Source organism: Phalacrocorax carbo, chromosome 6 (genome assembly GCF_963921805.1).
Source record: "Phalacrocorax carbo chromosome 6, bPhaCar2.1, whole genome shotgun sequence".
Lineage (NCBI taxonomy): Eukaryota > Metazoa > Chordata > Aves > Suliformes > Phalacrocoracidae > Phalacrocorax > Phalacrocorax carbo.
The window spans coordinates 45,150,319-45,172,645 of record NC_087518.1 but is presented as its reverse complement, the minus strand read 5'-3'; the positions used below and the strand labels follow the sequence as shown (position 1 = coordinate 45,172,645).

At 42.4% G+C, this 22,327-nt stretch overlaps 1 long non-coding RNA gene across 2 annotated transcripts in view; it reads left to right on the top strand.

Annotated features, from left to right (window-relative positions):
- The first annotated feature begins 5,256 nt into the window (after positions 1–5,256).
- LOC135314092 (uncharacterized) overlaps positions 5,257–22,327 on the top strand; it is a 131,753-nt gene continuing 114,682 nt past the window's right edge. For both annotated transcript variants that reach the window (XR_010373571.1, XR_010373570.1), the window contains exons 1-2: positions 5,257–5,343; positions 16,304–16,496. This is a non-coding gene — a long non-coding RNA (uncharacterized LOC135314092). The remainder of the gene's footprint in view (positions 5,344–16,303; positions 16,497–22,327) is intronic.

Genomic DNA, 22,327 nt, shown 5'->3' with positions numbered 1-22,327 from the left:
TTGCAGAAGGAGATCCATTGCCACAGAAAGGTGGGTAGTGCATATCAGATACTGGCCATTTGACACTCTATATTTAAGTTTCCTCCAGGGAAACCCTCTAAATAAAAAAAGAACTATATTCCCTAAAATAAAATTTTCAAGTATTTCTCAGCACCTTTGTTAGTCTTGTGTGTTGTTGTGGTGAGGTCAGAAGACTTGCCCAAAGCCATACAGAGAATAAAAAAGACCTGACTGGAAGTGTCCAGGTGCACTTTACAGTTGCCCTTTGTATGTAATGAATGGGGTTAATTAAACATTTCTAAAAATATGTTAAAGGTTTCCTCAGTAGTAAAAACCAGGATACTCTTCTGGTCACAGAGCATTCCACACGAGCCAGCAGGATCATACAGGAGTGGTGTGGTCCAGCTTTCTGGCTCCTAACAGAGGATTATGACTTAAATGGGATCAAGTACTCAGTGTTTTAAGTTGGAGCACTGGTTACAAGAGATGATCATTTTTATGACTCTTACCAGGGGTAACCCATCTCCTCAAACCCAGTGTCCTGCACATTAGCTTAACTCTGATAATCTTCTGGAGCTTTAGCAGATTCACAGGAAAGGGTGGACCTGGAAGGATTCCTGGAGGCTGTCAAATAAGTATCCAGCGTTTCAATTGCGGTGAGCTCCAGTGCATCTTCTCTAAATCTGTTTCAAGTTTTTTTTTGGGGGGTCAGTGAAACACAGTATAAATCCCGGCTCACTCAAGTTCTTCAGGCAGAGAATTTGGGGAATACATATGGAAATACTTTTGCCTGGTGTTCTCTACTCTGCACTCCTCCCAAACAGAACATACATTTGTGTTGCAGTATAAAAGGGAAAAACCTCTGAGCCTGGAGTAATGTATACAATTCAATAATACATGAAATTCAAAGCCACACATTAATCACATTCATGTTTAACTTGCAGATTTAAGACCCTGCAGGTTGGCTGGCCTTTGTTCTGCTAAGTGGAAGGGGGCATTCCAGCCTTTCAGTGTAGAGTTCAAAAGCTGCCTCGGGTAACAAGTGCAATTGACTTTATAGGCCTCATTGTATTCTTCCTCCGGGGCATGGTGAGAAGCTACTGCACAGGTTGGCCCCTTATCAGGCTGTTCAAAGGAATAAAAGTTTGGATAGCAAAGGTTTCACAGGTCACTGCGAGGGGCTGCTTGCAGGTTCAGGAGGCTAGGACTGGAAAAGTGATGATGGTGCAAGCCAATCCAGCTGCATCGGCAGGTCTGGGCAGGAGAAGCAAGTTATACAAACAACAACCTCTCCTTTCCTCCCGCCACCATCCAGTTTCCAAGCCCCTTGTTTTCATTAGTGTTAGCTCATTTGCAGTTTTTTGTGAACAGCATTTCATGATGGAGTGCTTGCCTCTGATGTGCCCTTGTGCATTGGATTATTATTAACTGTTCTCGGTGGTTACCTTTGTCCAGGACTCACTCACTTAGATGAGTGTTGCAGCTTCCTTGCGTCTGGTTGTTCAGATCCCCAGTCTCCCCTTCTCTTTCAGTCTACTCAAAATGCTGTTGCAGTATGGCTTTGTCCTACCCTTTTCCCAGTGAGCCTGGCTTTCCAGGGCTCTACACAGGCAAATTAAGCTACTGGGAGCAAAGACTATTCTGCTGCCCTTTAGCAGCCTGCTGCCATAGGAACCTGCCTACTTGCTAATATCTACACTGGCCTTAGTTATAAACACCAGTGGGGTGCTGTGGCTAGCCAGAGAATAAATTTATTTGCAGTAGCTGATTTGCATCAGGGTTATAGTCTTGGGTGATCCAATCATAGGATGTGGCAGTAGTGATGGTTGTGCTGTGGCTGAAGATATATTGGAAGTAACTTCAGGTGGACCAACCTGGGGGCTGATAGCGGTCCAGCTGTGGTATTGTGGAGGTTAAGAAGGTAGAAAATCCTCACCAGAAAACTGGTAAATGACAATTAATCTACAATATTTTGGCCATCAGGTAGTGTAAAGTGCATCCACAGAGCTGTAATGATATGTCCTTCAGCTTCCAAATCCCAGTGTGTCATCCCAGGTGAGACCTGATCTTAAGATGTTCTGTCTGAATGGGGGAGATGCAATGAGCATCCCAAGAGTGCTTATAAACATCCTAGAAAACAGGATATGGGACAGACTTTTGAGAAATAAACACACTGGATGACTTAGTGAGACTACCCATCACCAGCAAATGAGCCTGGACTTTGAAGTTAAATGGTCAGAATTCCAGAGAGTCTGAAGGTTTTACAGTGGAGTGAAATGCCAAATTCTGCAGGCATATCAGAGGTATAGTGTTGGATTAAGAGCTGTATATATAGTGATGACCTCTTGCTGGTGGGTCATCCAAGGGTATTTTCTGTGCTAAACTCATTTTCTGATGGTGCAAATCATTAATAGCCATCAAAGTGGTGGAAGAGTTTTATCCTCTCAGGTCCTCCCCAAAACCTAAGCAGGAGAATAAAGAGGTCTTTTAACAGGGTGTGGAATTCAAATGCCTGTTAAGATCAAGTATTAAATTCATCACTCTCACTTGCAAAATTGTGGGCTGACAAACACAGCCCACCACCCGACAAGAAAGACAGCATGGTCTGAAAGACTTTCATATAGGATACAAATATAGAGGTGCAACAGCAGACATAATTTTCCTGTGCTGTCAGCTGGAGAGAAAATATTTTATGCAACAACACTGAATTTAACTTGTACTTATAAAGTATATATTGTTCTTATAGGGCCACACTAGGGTTTTAATGAAGCAAATGGCAAAGCTCCCACTGACAGGGTTTCGCCCTCAGCAACTTCGGTTCTGGAAGTTACTCTGTTATGTATTATATGTAGAAAGAGTAAAGTTTCCAACCTATCCAGTTTTGATGCAAATAACTTTTCCTATTTGTGTCAAAAGGCTGAAGTGTGTCCTGTAAGCAGCATGCAAAAACTTCCAAAAGGCTGGGTTATTGAATAGTACCTTGGAGTTTTAGTGAGAGATCACACAAGTGACTTTCCAAACTTACTTCCTATGCTTCTGCACTCTCCAAATACATGGCAAAATGTGGAGCAGGCTTTTCAAAGGCATTAAGAACCCCACCCCGATTTTAAGGGCTGTGTTAATAAACCAGGTGTCTAACTTTGACATGTTTCATAGTTAAAGGTTGCCATAAAGAGCAGTGTTAGTTAGGACATAGTGAAAGATCCCAGAGAAGTTCTGCTGACTTAAAAAGGAACAGGACTCAGCTCAGCTTCTATCTGAAGGCTTTGACACACAGGCAAGCATCTGTCAGCTGCCCAGTAATAACTTGCTGTTGGTATATTCTGACCCTGTGACAATCCACAATAAATGGCCAGTAATTAGATTTAATGTTTTTCTCTTTAACTTGTGGGAAAACTACGCCATATTTGGAAAAAAGGTCCCCCGTGGATATAAGTGTGCATGTGGACTGAGAGAAGCTGGTGTGTGGTGGTTTGTTACATTGCAATCATTTCTGCGTCAGAACTCTGTGATACAGCAATTTCCATTTTTTCTAACTTCTCTTGCCTTTTCTGTTGCTTCCTTTCAATTGCTGTTGTCCCTAACAGGAGAAACTTCTGTCATAGTATTCGTCGGCCAATACTGAAATTGGAAGTTTGATGCCCACATACCATTTCTTCTTCCTGTTTTCTTGACTGATGGAGATAAGCTGTATCCCATTGCCCTAAGGGAACAAGACCCAGGGTGGTGGTTTGCTGCTGGTTCTTTCAGCTTAGAATAATATGATGCAAACTGCAGCTTTTGTTTACATCTATAAGGATTAGATGGATGCTTGTTCAACCACTGGAGACTTCTGTCCTTTAAGGTGGGTTACAGCTGGAAGTACTCTGTGCTGGCAGTTAACTAGCTATTGGATGAAAAGGCAGCAGGAGCTGGCATATCTGATTCAAGGTTTATAATCAGTGGACTGTGAAGAGGAGTACGGTTCCATCACACAAGGGAAAAATGCAGAAAAGAACATTTTTTTTGGTCCAAGGTGTGGGAAAATGAAACTCCTATGACATTCTGGAGAGGAGAAACCAGTGGCTCTTTGCTTAAAGCAAGACAGAGGTGAGTTATGCCTTCTAGAATGCTGTGTAGGGCCTTGCTTGGGTCAGGCTCAGCTCCCTGGCTTCATGACTGTGCTCTGGTAGAGCAGAAGATTGGTTCCAATACCCCAAATTGTTAAAAATGTAGTTAGGAATACTCTTTGAGAGAGCCTGGAGTTAATGTGAGGCAACAGATTATACCTAAAAGGACTTTTTCTTAGAAAGCAGTGTCTGATGAAAGACTTGCAGTCTGTCTTCAGTTCATATGGTGGCAAAAGAAATTTTAGCCACACTGCAGGCAGCCATATAGTTCATAAAATCATTCAGTAACTTAACATGATCTTACTTGTATAGACCTTGCTGTTCTTTGATCCAACTAACTCAATCCAGGAGGACTTTAAAAGGAGAGAAATAAAGTGGTTCTAATTAAAAATTGGAAAAAAAAAGTTGTCAGGAAAAAAAAACCAGAAGAACATCAATTGTAGAATTATTTAATTTAAAAAGTTTCCTAATTCTCCATATGTTTTGACATGAAAGGTGGATCTGTGGCCAACTTGTTAAGTGGAATCACTTGGCTACTGGCCCACACGCATTGGTAGCAAGCGAATTTCTGCCCTACCTCCTCACTGCACTGCTGATGTGCTGCAGCGTGGCAGGAGGAGACAGATGGATGCGAACAGGAGTGGTGCAGAATTGTCAGAGTCAGCAGTTGATTGGATGCCATTTTTACAGCTGTTGGATGTTTGAATTTGGGAAAAGAAAGCCAACTTGTGATTTTAAGAAAAGGATAATTCCAGACCTTTAGTGCCCTAACAGGGGAGTGACCCGGAGTGACAAAGTCTTTGAGATTTTGCAGTTTGTGTGTACTCTTTTTCCTTGTCAAGTTCTTACGGTGACAAATTAGGAGAAAGGGTTTTTTTGTTGTTAAATCTTTGTGGGGAGAAGCATGTATGATATTTCTTAAGTAGGTTTAGGTCAGGGTAAAACTTATTTGATCTTGAGTTTCACTGCAATTTCAATCATTCCCTCTGGCATCTGGTGCCCATTTATAAGGTACAAAATAAGGAATCACTTAAAAGCATGCACAAGCAAATGTGAAATTTGTGCTAAAACAATGCACTTGGGGATTTTAATACAATAATTGACCCCTTCCTTGTTTGTCTGCCTAATGCTCACTTTGTTCTCTCTAGATCTCACAAGATATTGAATTTACTGGCTAGAGAAGCGCCGCAGACTAGAGAATACAGAAAAATTTGCTGAGAAAGCAGAAGAAGAGGTTAGTGGAAAAATCTTGTTTTCTCTGGGCAAATAGTACTTATTCTCCGTGTGATCAACACCAGATACTCTCCGGCAATAGTTCCTTTTTTTTCAGTCTGCCCTGAAAGAGTTCTTCTAACCAGAACTTTTGTGTTTTACTGGTTTTACAGATTTGATAAAAACATTCAGAGAGTCGTACTATCCATTTCAGATAAGAGCAGATCAGTGCTGAAAACCTTCCACCTCACAAATTCCCGGCTACCAGAGAGATTTACAGACAGTGGTGACAGCCCTAAGCTCTCTTGCTCTTGTTCTGCATGTTTGTCATGCTGGAGGCTTTTTATATTTTGCAGGTAGATCTTAAATTTGTAATGGAAAAGAAAGCTGGTGAATGTTTTGTGGCTGGCAGGCTGGGAGGGAAAAACAATGTGCATCTGACTTCTGGATGAATCATCGTGCTCAGTACGAAACAAATGCTCAGTACTGCAAAATCCCCTGTACTTCTCTGTGACATGGATACTGTGAAACCTGCATACTGCCACCATGGTTTGAAGTGCCTGTTCTTTGGACCAGAGCATGCAACTTTTTCTGGAACCTAAGAATTTAGTGCTCCCTATGTGTCTGGTCCCATGCCTCAGCACTGGAAGAGAGCTGCTGGTGCACTTCACTGAGCTGTTCTGAAAGTGCAAACGGGGCCGAGAGCCACCGTTTCAGTGGCATCTTTTCAGTGGTGTCTCCTTGTCTGCATCCATTCCTTGTGTCAAGTCATGCCAGACTCTTCCAGCCAGATATCCCTTATCTGGGTGAGACTACTTCAATCAATGGATGGAATTATTTAAGTATTTCCTATTCTAACTCCTGGACTAATGCTTAGGTTTCTGGTCTCTGATTTAGTTCCTTGTTTCTCAGATGCCAAGCAGCTATTTGGATCCTGTAACCGGGCTTTTCTTATGCTGGCAGAACAAGTTATCAGCATGGCCTCATTCCTATCAGTAAGCATACTTTATGTAGCCTCTTTGTTTCTCAGCCTGTTAGTTTTACCTGTTCCAGGAGCAAGTGTTCAGTAGAGGAAGGATTGCACAGCCAGGCCTCAATGCAGGACATCCGTGTGTCTCACTTGGAAATCCCGAGTTTTGAGGTCTGATAATTAAGTGTTTCATTAAGCCTGATGCTGCAGTGGAGCCTGGAAAAGTATGTGCTGTGTGTTAGACCACTTTCACATGCTGGAGTGTGGGCCTCTGCTAGAAACAGCCACGGGGGAGAGTTGTGGCTGCTGTGTTGGATAAAATCTTTGTCTGAAAGGATCCAGCGGGTGTCTGAGTGAGGGAGAGGTGCAGCTGATGGCAGCATGTCCCAGCAACAGGCTGAGCCGTGCACACACTGCACCACCTGCGGCCTCTTCCCCAGGAACCTCCCGGGCGGAAGCAGAACAGGATGAGAAGAGAAGAACTGTCCTTGGGGCAGGAAGAGGCAGAGGAGAATATTGAGGAGGGCCAGAAAGTCCCAGGGAGTTGGAAGACTGTCAGAAGGGAACAACATGACTGGAAGGGTCCCAAAGACATTAAATTTGGGGAGGAGATTTTCTCTGCATCTTTACATGAACTGGAAGGCATTTGAGTGTGGCTGGTTCCCTGTCAGCTCCTTTTCACCATATTCAGGCATCTCTCCAGAGCCTACCAGGGAAAAGAGGTTTCTTGATGAATCATTTGCACTGAGTAGTTCTGCTTCAGACACTGTAGGTGCAAGGCACTCTTTGGTCCTGAGGTTTGATGCAGCTATACTGATCTACATCACATCTCCACTCAAACTAACTTTTGTCCTGAGAGAAACACCGCACATCATGATCAGAACAGTCTTTCTAACAAGAAAGAATGAAATGAGAATTAAATGGCAAACAGTTCCAGTAAAGGGAGTTAAATCTTAGAAAAAGACTTACACTCCCAGAGTGTTCTTACCACTGCCAGGTTGTGCTGTAGTCAGTATTGCATTGGCCAGTCTGATTTTCCCAAGTGCCAGCTGGGTTTATGGATTGTACCTGCACAAGAAGGAAGAACCTTGTATGATGCTGAAAACTCCCTGTTTAGGTGCCTGTGCATGGACAAGTGACGTATACAGAAACAGTTAGGTAAAGGGTATTCTGTGGTTGGAAGAAAACACTGTGTAGCATTTCTTTTACACCAGCGGGAATGACCTGTGGTCTTTGCTTTTCTATTCAGCCTGCTGTTTATTGCTCACGAACAATGGAAATAGCTCACATTTAAAGAGTTTTCTCATCTTAAAACCAAGACCCAATCAGAAAGAACTCTTTGAAAGAAGTTTTCAGCAATAATTTACTTCACTATAATATGAACAAGCTTGAACTGAAACTTTTATGACCTATGACTTGTCAGATTTTTCTTCACGGACCTTACCCTTTAGCACATTTTTCATGATAATACAAGCCAATCTGTTTATTATTTTCAATTTTAAAAAGTAAAAAAGTATTGCATCCTCATGAAAATTGCTTCATTGTTGGGCTGTTTGAGTGGTCAGTGTAATATATCATTGTTTGATCTGGCAGAACCATCTATTTATAAGCTAGTATGTGTCAAACTATTTTTTTGGCAAAACTGGGAAGACACCTGGTTTAGTTTAGATTCCTCGCTATGTAATTCCAAACATCGCTCAGTCCTCTTGGATTGAAAATGCAGGCTAGGATCCAGACTTAAGAGTGCTGCTGTCATTCACAAGATGCTCAAGGGCCTCTGCTCTCAAGGTTCATGAGATCATAAATTCTTTTTTAATTTTTCTTTTTTCGTAGTTCAAGTCTAGGCACAAACCCAAAGTAGGGTACATATTAAATCTAAGTGAGGTGCAGTCGGTCCCGTTCACTGTTTTAGAGTTGCCTGTAGTGATCAACAGAGGTAGCAGGAAGGCAATTAATGGAAGTTTGCTGATGAGATCAAGAGGAGTGGGTCACCTTTGCAGAGCTGTCATAAAACTTGGGAAGACTGGCCCAACCCTGGGCCATGTTTGGGAACAGGAATTAGAAACATTGTATTTCTCCAGTCCAGTAAGTTTAAGGGAGCTGATGACTGACTTGCTGTTGAAAGGCACTATTCAATAACAGTGTAATAATACCTTTACAAAGGTGTCTCTGTAGTTTACTAGTCCCTCTTGTTAGAGCTGATATATGACATGCTGTGTTTTACAGTACTATGTTTTAACACAGTTCTCCTTTTGAGTCAGCTAGATCGTGCTATTAGACAGGATTCAGGATGCATATGTCACCGTTGCTTGGTTGTAAAGTTCAAGAGCTTATAGTGATGGATTGATATTAATTTCAACTATAATTGTTTACAGGTCTTACAAAGGGCACTGGGATCATCATTGTCAAGTGATTGGTATGATGAGAGTTGTAGTATGCAATACTGTGTGCGTGTTCAGCACTTATATAAATGTAGTAGTAAAGGCCAGCAAGAAGACAAGGTGAGAGCGAGTGAAAGAGAGGAGGATGAGATAGGAGAAAGAAAGGTTTAGATCCTGACTGTATGCTGTTTTCCTGGTTAACAGTGACCCTGGTCCTTTCTGTGCAGTAACATACCATTGCACCATTACCATGTTCAGCCTTAGCAGACTTTGTTTTCCCTCTGTGGTGGATCTTTGCTCTTCTAACCGAGAAGGAACTCTTCGCAAGGAGCTGGCCAGTTGTCTAAATAGGCTCCAGACCCTCTTGATTATTTTCTCTTCATCCTCCTGGTGAGGGAGATAGGTGGTCTGGAAAACAGAGTCCAAGTGAAATGGTTCATGCCCAGAGCAGCTAAGCAAAACTATGCTTTGAGGCCAACTTATTTTTCATAATTTATCTTGTAATGTAAGCCAATGCAGTAGTTTAAGACAAGTTTATTTTAAGCCTTAAAGGGCAAAGGACTTGTATATTTAACTACAGGCGAAGTTTGACTTAAGTACACTGAAGTCAGCAATGACTGTTACCTCAGTGACCTCCTATCTCCTACTAGGCAAAGTCCTTCTGTTTCTGCAGCCCGTGTTTAGACACTCCTCAGTAATACAGCCTTGACAGTGCTCTGGGAGGAAGAAGTGGAGCTTGGTTGTGAGTGAATGAGTGATTATTAGTGGCAGCTAAACACTTATCAATGTAGCGAGCAACTCTGTGTCACCATTTCTAATGTGTATTAGGAATTCAGTTGTGCACTGAATGCACCCAAAACCAGCATTGACATCAGCCATCTTGCTGAGAGGGCTGTGAAAGGCTGCCAAGAGAAATATCAAAGAGAAAAGGGTGTCTGAAATATTTTCACTCACGTTACTTCAGGTGAGTTACCTGTAGTAACTGTAGGCTTTATGAGATTGTGCTTTACAGCCCAAAGTGGTCTGTTGCATGGTGGTGCTGTGTTGCTCCATTGGACAGGCTTTCTCTTAAAATACAGCCGGGTGGGGTCACAGTAGTGACAGCTTTCTCTATAACAGACCTGAAGTTACAACACTTGGCAAAGTGGAAGAGGTGTGCTTTAGGCCTTCTTTAGCCCTGAGGGTTTCCAATCCACCTCTTTCCATTTCATATTGGAAAATCACTGGGATGAGGGAAGGGGATTCTCCGGCTTTTCCATTGAAGCTGCTGGGGCCAGAGGGAACACTACTCTATCCACAGAAGATATTCCCTTGTTTTCCAGTGGTCCTTCTTGAAACTGTACATATTTCACTGGGTGGCTCTTTAATGCAGAATTCAGGAGATGTCTGGTTACATGTGGTTTGTGTGTTATCTTCTTGGGTTCTGATATCTGAAATCCATCCAGCTTGCACTGTAGGTACCTAAGTGGTTTGCTGGATCTGTCCCTAAATACTACCTCTGCTCAAAATATGAAGTGTCATCTTCCTATTAATAGAGCATCTTCTCTGATAAGGCCATTCCTTTTCTTATTTGTCTAATACCAATTCCAGGTTACTTAAATGAATAGAAGCTACGTGGCTATACATGAGAAATACCTTCATTTAAAACCAGGCAGTAACCGTGCCAGCCCAGTCTCTGATGACTTGTGGGTCTGAAAAGGTAGATAAGCTAAGAACTTAGAGAAGGTAAAAGAAAATATTGTTATCAGGTGTCAGTAAAGGGGCTACATTTTCTGCTTTTGCATTAGAGATTGTTTCCTGTAACTCTTGCAGAAGCAGTGGGACAGACTATCCCCCACTATATAATTTCTTTGAGCATATATTGGGTTTGAGTTGTTATCCAGTGAGAGAAAGCAGGATGTTGAGGATTGGAAGCATTTCATACTGAGTCTGTGTGGACTGAGAATTTGGTCCTGGAGACAGTGAGACATTTTGATTTTTCCTGTGCTAGTAGATCACTGTAGAAGCAGCACGTTCCAGCTTCTTAAAAAATAAGAAAAATTGTGAACATCTTCCACAGCTTTTAAATGTAATATTTAATTTTTAAACAGTTCTATCTCTGTGTCCAGGGACAATTGCAGACTTTAGTAGATTAACATTCCTTAATAAATGTGAACACCTCGAGCTATTTCTTAGACTGTTACCAGCCTGTCCTTGAAGGATGTGAATGTCCTTCAGTTTCCTGTAAGGGATGGCATTTTATTTCTTGTTTTGCCAGTTTTCAGGATCCCAAGATCTTCTGTAATTTGAACACTGGGTTTTTGAAACACTATGTCACCTTTACCACCATAGGACTTTGTTGAAAACTTAGTATTTCTTGAACAGTGTTACCCAACAGTTAGCAAGCACAGATTCATAGTAATAGGAATGTGACTCAAAGTACTTGCATCAGGCTTAAGAATGTCTTTTTACCCTGCAGTCAGTTACACATCTTTGTTCTGCTCCCTTAATACTTCTGACTCCTGTGCTTCCTATTTTACCTATTCATTACAACTAATGAGCTCAGTCTTTTATATTTGTCCTTAATATCATAAGGGTAAAGAAGATGCGGGCTGTTGGAACAACTAAATTATTTTGTCTTCCATATGCAATATGGAGTTCCAATATGGGATCCTTGCTGCTCTTGAATGCTTTTGGCTGAGCCCTGTCAATGAATGCTACTTTCAGTTCTGTACATGTCATAGTAAAAAGTATGGCCTGTTCCAGTGGTGGAGACATAAATTTGTTTTATGAGTGTGTACACAAAACACCACAAGCTAGTAGATTCTGATTTTTATTTGGTGGTAATCTTGATCAATAGCAGCTAAATCATTTACAGAAGAACAATAAATGGGAAGAAAATTTCACATTTATATTCCAGCTGTGCAAAGGGATCTTGGGTTTTCCCCCATCCTCTCCTCCCAGAGCTTGTCAGCGTTAGGAATTCATAGTAATAAAAACCAGACTTATTTCCAATGCAGGTGTTTCTAGAGTGATTGTAATCTTTCTGATTAACTGCATCTGCAAGAGATCTCATCATTACAAGCAAAGCAGAAGTTATGAAGGAAGGTGCCCCCAAAGCTGTGAACTGGCAATTAAAATAATATTATAGGCTCTGAGACACAGGATTGCATGGGGAATTTGGAAATACAGTAAAGATAGGTCTGAAGATGTCATTATGCCACCAAAATCTTTGAAGCCGGCAGCAGCATAATGGACTGGCAAAGGCAAAGGAGCGCAATGCGATTAGGTAGTGCTGAAATCCAGCTTTTGGAGATTAAGCTGCATTACTAAGATCAGGGGCCCTATCAAACTCAGTCCCAGCAGACTGCCCTAAGTCATCTGCCCTAAGTCGTCAAAGAAATGGCTGCAGAAAATTAAAGTGCTGATCTTGTGAAAATAGCATTTTACCGCTTGTGAAAGTCCCTAGGACAACAGCCTTGGAGACTGGGGTTTGGTTTCCTCACGCAGAGCAGCAACATACGGTTTGGTACATTACAAACTGAGTGGTCTCATGCTGTATTTGGAACAACAAGATTTAATTGAGAGGGAAATTGATTAACAGTTGCTAATCAAGGCCACATTTTCTTCTAGCCTCTTAGTTGGCGCATGGGAAACATTTGCTAATGGTTGTCATTCCAAGCCGAAGTTTTAGTGAGAGCAGGATAAATTTACACATGTAAAATACCTATGCTGTAACCTACCTAGAGGTTTTCATAGTTTTTATGGCCACAGTCTGAGTAGAGTTGTCACAAAAGGGTGGGACTGCGAAAGGTGGAGTGGACCTCAGCTTCCTGATGGCTATCCCCTTCTGCTCACCCTTGCTGCTGCTGGCAGATCTTATTCCCAATCTTGCTTGGTTGCCTGGGAATGAGATTTCTTTCCCCTAGTGTTCATCACTACTCTGAGCTCTCCAGTCATCACAGGATGTTGTCCCTACAGCAACCTTTTGGGGTAAGAAGTTACTTCCATACAATCAGATGCAAAAATAGGTGATTATCCAGGACATGTGTCAGAATTTGAACCCTTGAGTGCCATTCCAGGCCCCTGTTTTTGAGATAATCCATCCTGCTTTGTGGTGTAAAACCAGCTGACACCTGGATGAGTGGCACAAACAATTAAACTGTTCCTTCTCAACTAGAGGCACAACAGTCCTTCGGTTTTCCCGTCATTACTTGTAGAGGGACAAACGAAAGGAATCCCTCAGTGTCATACAACCATGACCTAAAGTCAGAAGGCTAAGTTGTTACTGGAGGAGATCCAGTTGTAGAAAGAAAAATTCTTGCCAAATCAGCTAGAGAAAGTTGACTGAAATATGTTTGAACAGACAGATTGTTCAGCCATCTATGCAGCTGGCTGAACAGAGGAAACAGTTATTCCTGGGTAATTGGAAGCAACTATGTGTATATACATACAAAAAATATTAAAATATATATTGGACAATCTTTCTAGTTGTCACAGTTTCTCTTAGTGAGACATCAGAAATACAAGGGTAATAGGGGGAGAACTCAAACCTAGAAATTCCGTGTCGGTACATTCCCACCCCACCTTCCCCAATAATCGCTTGTTTCATCATAGGAATGCCTGGCTCTGGATATTGCTGAGCACTTTTTCTGTGCAGTGGGAGATGGTGTTTCACATACACTATCCAGCTGTCCCCATTCTGTCCTGCCTTAACAAGCCATACCAGATTTCCTTTGCTTCATCATATATCGTGAACAGGGAAAACCATTTGGTTTAGTGAGCCGGGTTGCTAAATCCACAGATGGGGTTTCCTCAACAGCTAAATATCAATGCAGAACCATGACATGTACTTGTTAGCGAAACATTTCAAATGCCCCATTCTGCGTTAATTTGCATTCTGGGACTTGGCAGCAGCACCAAATTTTGTATTTGTTTTGGGATACCACAAGAAGAAAATCTGTTCCCTTTGAAGCATTTACCCTTCCCTGGCAATCTGTCTCTGTTGGGCTAACAGCAGGACACAGCTGCTCAGGACCTGGCCTTCCTAGTTTTAACTGAAGGGTTAAACTGAGCCCCAAGCACTTGTTCTTCCAACATACCCTGCTCTCCTCACTCTCCAGGATTTATGGTCATCTCATCACATGTTAAAAAGATGATTGGAAAATATGTAAATGAAAGTTAATAAGTGTAGCAGAGTGGTGTAAAAGCAGACCTATTAGCAACAGGATGCAAGGCTCTGCACATGCTACATTTCTGTTGCTGGAAACATCATCAAAGAGATTTCCAAGGCTGCAAGACCCAAATGGATTTTACATCTTTATGCAGCAGCCCCAAGCCAAAGCTGAATTCACAGGTGAAGTTGACACCACAGCACATGGGGAGGTGCCTGGGTTGCATGTCAGTCCCTCACCCAGGCTGTACTTCTGGCTCCCAGGAGAAGTGGAGGTATCCTCAGAAAGGTGGTTTTGAGGAAAACTTTGCTAAAACTAATAATAAAAAAAAAATGGTGCAAAGGACAGCTTTGCTTCTGCATTGGGAATTTAATGAGGCTTTGGCCTTTAGACTGAAAATACATATCACACCTCTTCCCTTTCCAGGCCCTTTGGAGCTTTTCCCCCTCTAGAGGCTACATGTCTTTTTGCCAGTAGCCCACAGGGCAGTGCTTTAACCTTGTTAAAGCAAAAAAGTTTTCTCCCATTGCCAGCAAAGAAGTTTTAGACTTCAGCAAAACACCAGTGCCACAAAACATATCTGCTTTCAGCACCCACGTGGCTTATGGCCAGGATTTCTGTGGCAGCTAGCAGCAGTGGCAACCGGTCTGGGCAGCAGAACACTGAGTAGTAACCCCTTTTTCCCAGGGTATCTGCCTTCCTTATTGCAGGCTCTGCTCTCTTGAGAGAGCAATCCTTCTGCTGTGTAACTGATGGAGACATTTCACACACCCAATACCCCAGGGGAAGAACCAGAGCCAGATCTGTGGGTATACTCAAATTTTTGGGAAAAGGTCTAGATTGCAAAATTTGGGAATTAATATTATTTAAGTATCAAACAGTTAGGTATACTTGAACTGTACTCTGCAGAGCCCCTCTTGAATTCAGTAACAGAAGCTGTCAGCATGCCAGGCTGGATCCCATTTTGTAGCCAAGAGATGTAGCCAGAGTCCCCACTAAATTCCCTGTCTGTAATTGCTCTCCATTTACCCAAACAGCACTGATCCCTTTTGCATCATGAGCAGAGCATTTGGGGCTGCTGCAACAGTCAGTGCTGCACTGCTCTCTGTCTGCTAGGAAGACAATGCAGTGTGCCAGCGGGCCTGGTGCCGAGATCCACGCTGTCCGTGTGCAGGCCAGCGATTCTGCTGTATGTATTGGTCCACTTGATGGGAAACCAGATGGGCATATTCAAGTCACCTTAAATCTGGTCTTTGGAAACCTCAAACTGAGACAGCCTTTAAAAAAGAATAAACCCTCAAACAATAACAACAAAACCAGCATGTGACTAAAAACTGGAATGAGGTTCTGCCAGGATTTCTCTTGGCAACCCGTCATTCTAAAAATCTGATTCTTGCCACACTTGTGCAAGGCACATTATTGAACATTTCCTGACTATTTGCCCAGGATGCTATAAATGCTGTCCAAATAGCAGGGTCTCGCCTGCCGCTTTGATACATCTGGTTAAATTGCATTAAGCAGCACGCCAGAGGCTGATGGAGCCCCCACAGGACATGCTCCGTCTGTCAGGCTCTCCAAAGAGGCTGGGTGATGAATGATAGCACTAACATTAAACAGCTTGCCTGTGATGTTTTTCAAGTGTCCCTCCCCAACAGCTCGCCTGCTGCCCTGTCTTCTCAGAGATAACCCAGCCCAACAGAGCATTACCTCATTAAGAAAGCTAGCTCTAATTAAAAACAGACAGGGCATCACCTCCCTTATATTAGCTTGAAAGGTCCACCCTGCCATTTAAATTCTTCTTTGGAAGATTAATGCCCATGCACATTGTGAAGAGTGATGTTCTTAGAAGTAGTCCGTTCAGAGCAAATGTTAGACATGATGAAAGTGAGCATCAACAATAAAAATGGTAATCACAGGGCCTTCAGATGTTCATGCCATACTCTGGAGGGGGTGTGTTTATGTGGGGGTGTGTGTGAGGGGTCTCTCCATCCCTAGCTTAGAAGAAATGGGGAGACATGATATTGTCCTAACCCCATGTTAATACCATCCAGACATATTGTTTAGGCCCAAGTTCTGTACCACTACAATATACCTGTCTGTACCCAAAGAAACAGCATACCAGCTGAAGAATATCAAGAACAATTCACAAGACATCTATGGCAGAGCCTTCTACAAACATTCTGTCACATCAACTCCTCTGTTCTTCCCATTACTCTGAGTTCAGGGTAAAGAAAGGCCAGGTAAGAGATGGATTTGGCTGGCCCCTGAATAGATGGAAAGGAAAGGGGAAAATGAATCATATCCATGAACTCACAGCTCAGGTTTCATGGCACTCAGGTTTTTCTTCCCTGATGACTCCCTGGTTTATTTTAAACCAAAGGTTTTAAGTTCAAAAATGACTTAATTTGGAATAATTTGAAGCAAGCCAGTAGCATCACTTAAGTCACTTACTACTTATTTTGCCTTTTATTCCTACAGAATGTTTGGCGCAGAGCACTGCCATGATTTGTGCAGAATTCCCATTGCAGGAGCAGCCTGACACAATGGAAGCACTTTTTACTTCAGATTTTACTGCCACCACCTGACTGACAAATCTAAGGCCCCCAGGCGATGAGCACTGACCATGACAGCAGCACAAGCTTCAGTGAGCCCATTCCACACTGCCTTCCAGGTATGCCAATACAAGCAGTTGTGTTTTCTGCTGCTTAAACAAAATCTGCTTTTTTCATATGAATCAGTTTCCTGGGATGGTTTGTTACCCCACCGCCCCCAGAAGTGGTACTGGCCTAAGTCTGGCAGGTGAGATAAAGTGGAAAAAACCCCAACCCAGCCACCTCAGAAGCAGCAATAAGTATAACCTGCAACTAATCTGTGGGGCACTGTTTTCAGCAGGGCAGTAGAAGGAGAATAACTTTCCTGTAGTCTCTAACTTTCCTGTTCACCTGTAAGACCAGTGCACCAGAGCTCACTGCTTTCCCTTCCAAAGGCCCCAACTTCAACCTCTTATTACTGATGGCCTGGTTAGGAGCCCCTTGTTTGGATGGCGCATTCAGTTCATATTGAACCGGTCTGTAGCCAAGACATAAGAGTACCTACGGATTCACATTTCTTTCAGTGAGCCTGGAGGTCCAGAAGCATTATGGTTATATCCAATATGCATACATATTGGACAACAGCTGACAATAGCCTATTTTAAGAATAAGTACTAACCTTATCAGGTGCCATCTGCTTGACTGAATGAAAGCTTCCCAGTTACTCAAATCACAGTTATCTTAAGTTATGATGATTTGTCTGCCAAGCAGCCTTTTTATTTTTTTCCCCATTGATAAGATGATCCTTGAAGCCATTAAAAGCTTGCTTAACAGCCCACTGTACTAGAAAACCTTTACAGCACAAAAGATGCATTTTAAGTTGTCAAGCATCTTGTAAACAGTCAAATGCAGTTGTCTCTGGGTGGAAAAGATGAAGAGGTTTGTTTGGGGAAGGGAAGCATGACAGGAAAAAAAAAAGTGTTTAGGTATCTATAGATACAGCCTATACTATATAGTTCAGAGTGCATTATTTTGGTACAGACTTTTACTGAGCCACCTTCCATATTCCTCTCCCATTTCGGACATCCTTTGAAGCAACTCCTCCAGAAGACTTAACTAGAGTTAGTCTGTGACCTGAAGAAATGGCTGTCTGAAATGCAGATGGCATGGGCAATAATTTCAGCACATGGTGCTGCCTGCACTTTGGCAATATTTTATGAAGAATGCTAGGCAAAAACCATATACTTGGTCAAGGTGGGGGCCACATTGCTGCTCAATTAGCTGGTCTCTTGGACAAAAACATCTAGAACCACTCAGTATAATCTGCGAGTTCATCATACATTTAGTGGAAACAGGTATTCTGGAAGATGGCTACTCATCTGCTGCACATGTCTCTCCCCTAGCAAATGTTTGGCTCAGAACCTAAGCAAGGGAATTGAGGTTTAAAACTGAAACACTAGACTTAATGCTCACCTTAATGTGCATGTTGGGACCTAAGAATGGATTTCATGGGGAAGAGCCAATTTGGATCCTTGCCCAAATCTTAGTCCCCAGTGTCAAGGCTCAAGAATGATCAGGTGCAATCAAAAAAAAAGTTTTTTATTTCTGAGTTCTCTCCAGTTTCTAGTTTCTGCCAGTGTTTAAAGTGAGAATGTCAAGTGCTCCAGGAACATCTGTTTTCTAACAAGACCCAAAGTATCAGGAGGATGTGGAAGTGTACGAAGAAAAGGATCAGGAGGTCATCAGCCTGGTTATAGAAGGTCATCTGGAAAGGGCAGGAAGCCTTAGCAAAGCTAGCAGACTTTTGAGGTGCTTCTGTCAGTAGTTACAGCACAATTTCACTGGGTTCTCAGAACCATGACTGACCTTACAGCTCCACATGGACTTCTACTCTCCATTTATAGTGGTGTTCAGACTTGGCAGACAAATTCTTTTAATTCATTAAGAATTCTCCCTATTGTGAGCGTGATCTGGATCTCTTCATGATGCTTTAAATTGTTAGAGGTTTAAAAACCATAACAAACCTGGGTAATAAATGACTTCTTCAGTTTGCTTTTGAATAATCTGCAACAATAATAAAATCAAAGAGGAAATAATAAAATAAAATATTCACACATGTTAATAAGAAAGTGGAAATGGCTTTTAAAGTCTGTGCTGCATCCTTGGTAGTTCCTTAAGGGGTCCCTTAAGGGATATAAGTGGCAAAAGTTCTGGTAGAACAGAGAGCAGAATAGACTTCTCTACTTCAGTGGTAAGACTCACACCACCAACCTAAAACTGACTAGTTCCATATTCTCACCCTCACTTGCACACAAGGAGATAACTACAAATTAAACTGCTTGCAGCTGTGGAAATTGCTAAAGCAGAGGGTAGAATTTGCTGATCTCAGAGTGTTCAAGCAGATCAGTTCATTTGCCACTGCAAGTATCACATATAACACATCTGTCCCTCAGAAATATGCGCATCTAGTTTCCAAATTCACCTTAGGTTACTAATAAGCTGTTGTTCTTTTTTTCCATTTTGTCCATCATAACCTTTGTAGCAATGGTATGGCAATTCTTAAAGCGTCCTATTTTCTTCCTTCCCGGAACCAGGTCATCATCCACCATTCTATGGTTTTACATGCCAAAATTTAATGGAAGTTTTTGATCAAGACCTTGTTTCTTCTTTGCCTCATCAATTCCTCTAGCAGATAATTTTTTTTTTCTCAGTAATTTAATAGAGTACCAAAGGACATTCCTTCAATATACCATTTTCCAAGCTAATTGCTTGCAACTCTGCTCAGTTACACTCAGGTACACTTGCCCCAGAGCACTTATAGCATAAGCCTATAACTCCTGATTTCTGACTGTTTAGTTCTAGTGTAATGGATTGGATCATCTGACTGTTCTCCCCTCAAGGAAGGCTGGCATGTGGTTCTGCCTATGTGGCACACTTAAAGGTTGTAGAGTGTTTTACAGTTAACCCAGACCCTACTTTCACTTTCAGATAAACTATGTGGTAGTAGACCCCATAAACTGTCCCAACACCATACAATGGATTTGCAGGCTCAAAACAGGTTTCAGTATGGCCAGGGCAGCCACAGCTTGGGAGCTCCTTACCTGCAGAAGATCACATTACAAGGTTGTCTTATTACAGTAGCCTTCAAGAAGCTAGCATGGTGTCTTAGCATGCCGTTGTTGTGCCCAAGGGGGCGTGATAAGAAGTAGAAGGATGAAACAAAACAAATGTTGGCTGACAAATGTTTCCTGACAGCAGGACAAGGAGGGTGCACTATTTGACAAAGAGTCATGGCAGGTGGTACGTCATCTCATTTAGATCTATCCTAACAAATGCAGATGTTGGGCATATCTGAGTTTCTAATGCACTAGGAAACAGTGTTTTTATAGCCCTAGTTACTTCACTCATCAAGGTAATTGGTTTCAGCTGAAAACAGCACACTCCCGCATGCCTGCCTCTTGGCAGACCAAGCAGACACCTGCACTAACTAGCCAGGGTTTGGGTGTTTGGGTTTTTTAATTTTTATTTTTTTAATCCTCTTGTTAATACATTAGGCTGCTAAGCAAGATCCAAACTTTTAGAAAGTCTGTATTAGCAAGACCTCCAGAAGTTCTGTTTCTCTGTAAATGAATAAACTCTCACCTCAGCCTCTGGCACCTTGAGGCAGTGCCTGCTGTGTTTCATGGGAGCACATGCATATCCACGCCTTGGCCTGCAACACTACATGAAGATGTGTCAGTTACTTCAGGGATGCCTGCATCTGACAGGCAAACTCTTGCACTTCTACATGACACTAATGCAGAAAATGCTCCACCCGCTTAAGGCTTGTTTGAATGTAGTCAGGTATTTGTGTTAACTTCTTTTACTGCAAGCAGAGGCCTTTAAATAACATATGAGTTGCAAACAGAGCTGAGCAGATAATGTTTCTCTCATTTTCTAAAAACTGGGAATCTCAAGCTTTTTCCCTGCTAAGAGTCATTATAAAACCTGAAACAGCTCACAATAGACTAAACTTATTCCCCTGGGATGTGGTAAAGCCCATCTTCCATCCTGGCCTCACTCAGGATATTCTGAGTTGTCTTGGCATTAAGTAACAAATACATTTCTGAAGAGTTTTAACTAAGACATTTTCCAGAAGAAGACATGTCAAAATGGTCCTAACCAGACCTTACAATAGAGTCAATCAGTCACATGTTTCGGGAGGTTCAATGGTTAATTCCAGCTTCTAGTTCTGTTGTAGGCACACAGCTGGGACTGGTTAAATAAGAAACTTGAGACTTGTGATGACACTATTGCAGGCCTAAACATTAGCCTGGACTAATGACAACAGATCTCTCTCCTCTCAGCACCAAAGGTAACAATCAAAATAGTCTTCGATGTGTCTTGCTCATTTGCAGATCCAGGATGTTTTAGGCTGTACTGCACAAATCCCCTAGCGCAGGCTTAGTTGTGATCTTTACTTGCAGCAAGTAAATGGGGCACACTCTCGATCTCAGTTTCTCACTGATGCGTAGATTCCCTATTTTAATCCTAACCTTTCAATTCCCACAATCCCCTTCCAAACGGGAAAGGACTCTAATTCCCCACAAGCACTCCGGAACATAAACACAACACTAACCTTCAGAGAGAACAATTTATTTGCCTAAGAAAGCTTTTCCAGAGAATGAACTAGTTCCTGACTGTAGAATTAAAGTTTAGCCATATAAACTCACTTTGGGGTCTGTAGTACAGGATATGAACATGAATGAAACATTAAAAATATGAGTTGAGAATAAAAGTTCTCCCTAAGTCTCCCTTATTGTATAAGCTGCTATGAATTAAAGCCCTTTCAGCCTGAGTTTTAGTCATCAACATAATTATTTAGAAACATTTTCCAGACCAGTATTTTTTACAAGTATTTTAACAACCTGCAAATCAGGAAACTGTAAATCAGAGAAATGAACTGAAATCAGCAATCACAAGGCAGGAGGCCCCTGGCTTAGGCTGTGACAGCATGCCGTGAATAGCGGCAGCTCTGTTCCTAGCTTGCAAACACTGGGAATGATTGCTGGAGATAGGCCTGAACTAAAGGCACTGGAGCCTGGGGCTCAACAAGGCTGAGAGAGTTCAACTCCAGTGCTGTGAGGCAGAACACACTCAGATCCTGTTCTCACTGTGAAAGATGGGGCATAGCACCACCCTGGGTTTGAATTCTCTCCTTCCTCCTCTCCAAGCAGGACAAACCTAGAACCAAAATGCCTTTGCAAGCATCTTCATAATTTCCCCAGAATGAATCAGTTCCACTTCACTTTCGTATGACAAACTTGAGGTAATAGGCTTATAAGCCTTAGGAAGAGCAAAGCTTAAGTTTAGTGCAAAAAAAAAATCACAGAATCACAGAATCACAGAATCACAGGTTGGGAGGGACCTCAGGGATCTTCTAGACCAACCTTTCTAGGAAGAGCGCAGTCTAGACAAGACGGCCCAGCACCCTCTCCAGACGACTCTTGGAGGTGTCCAACGTGGCCGAGTCAACCACTTCCCTGGGGAGATTATTCCAATGGGTGACTGTCCTCACTGTGAAAAATTTTCCTCTTGTGTCCAATCGGAATCTCCCCAAGAGCAACTTGTGTCCATTCCCCCTTGTCCTCTCCATGGGACTCCTTGTAAAAAGGGAGTCTCCACCTTCTTGTAGCTACCCCTTAAGTACTGGTACATGGTGATGAGATCCCCTCTGAGCCTCCTTTTCTCAGGGCTGAACAAACCCAGTTCTCCCAGCCTATCCTCATATGGCAGGCTTCCCAGTCCTTTAATCATCTTGGTGGCCCTTCTCTGGACCCCTTCCAGCCTGCCCACATCCTTTTTGCATAGAGGGTACCGGAACTGTACACAGTAGTCCAGGTGTGGCCTGACAAGCGCTGAGTAGAGTGGGATAATGTCTTCTTTATCTCTGCTGGCGATGCCCTTTTTGATGCAACCCAGCACCCTGTTG